This window comes from Belonocnema kinseyi, chromosome 5, assembly GCF_010883055.1.
Source record: "Belonocnema kinseyi isolate 2016_QV_RU_SX_M_011 chromosome 5, B_treatae_v1, whole genome shotgun sequence".
NCBI classification, from domain to species: Eukaryota; Metazoa; Arthropoda; class Insecta; order Hymenoptera; family Cynipidae; genus Belonocnema; species Belonocnema kinseyi.
The window spans coordinates 116,014,333-116,015,539 of NC_046661.1; positions in this window are offsets into that span (position 1 = coordinate 116,014,333).

A 1,207-nucleotide genomic window follows, 5' to 3' on the forward strand; every position below is an offset into this window, starting at 1 on the left:
AAGAGGGGGGGAGAGAGTACCCAAATATATGAGATACCAACTCTGTTTGGCGTGATTGTCGAAATTCTATGTACTGAATTTAAAAGTAATATAGGTCATTTTAAAGGAAATTTAGTTTGTCAAAAGAAGCTCAAATAGCTAAGGGATCGTCCATATATTACGTAACACGTTTTTCTTTTGTTTATATCGTTGTGTCTTTCTCAACTTCACATCAATTTCATGCTCGTCTTTATTCAAACAAAAGAAAAACGCGTTACGTAATTTATGGACAATCCCTAATAGGAAATAGCTAATAAAACGCAAAATAAATTATTATTTTTGATGAAAAACTTCATTCTATGTTTCCGAAGTATAAATTTACTGCTATTTAGATATATTTAGTTTTTGCAGTAGTCACAAAAACTTTTGTAACCAATTTACCCCGCACATCCACAGCGTTATAAAACCACAGGTATCTCATATTATGAGAAGCACACCATGCAACTATGCACTTACTATACCTGACGTGTACAATGAAAAACTTCAACACTATCGATATGTTCCTACTTAGTTATTCAATCTCCATCACTCCAGACAAACTTTACTGCTAAATGCATATTGAATGAATAATAAATAGGGTTTAAAGAATTCCCTTCCAAGAACTCGACCACCATCGATTTCAGAAAAAGTTCGCCTATAATCTTTAGAAGCCCAATGAAAAATGGACTATACCACGAAATTACTCTTTCTTCAAGAGTTACAAGTTAGTGATAAAACCAACAGAGTGGGTCTCTTAGTTTAGCTGATACCCTGTTTTCTCATATTACGAGAATATCTCATATTCGAGTACTCTCCTCTCCCTCTCTCTCTCTCTCTCTCTCTCTATATATATATATATATATGTATATAATTATAAATTTGTCATAAGTACAACCGCAGAATTTCGCCGGGAGCGGGTGCTAATCTAAAAAATTGCACCCGCTTCCAGCGAAATCGCGGTAAAATTTCAGCCACAACCACGTCTCACAACCGTGAGATAGGTGGTTACAGTCTATAAAGAAATCAATACGACGATCCAGCAAAAGCCTCGTGCACCCTAAGAACACGGAGTGACCCAAGGACAACGGCCTTCTGCATTTTTCCCGCAAGTATTCTAGCATATTGTTGACACGCAGGGATGCTTTTTAGGCCATTAGCAAGTGAAAGCTTGGCACCTCCAAGAGCGCCG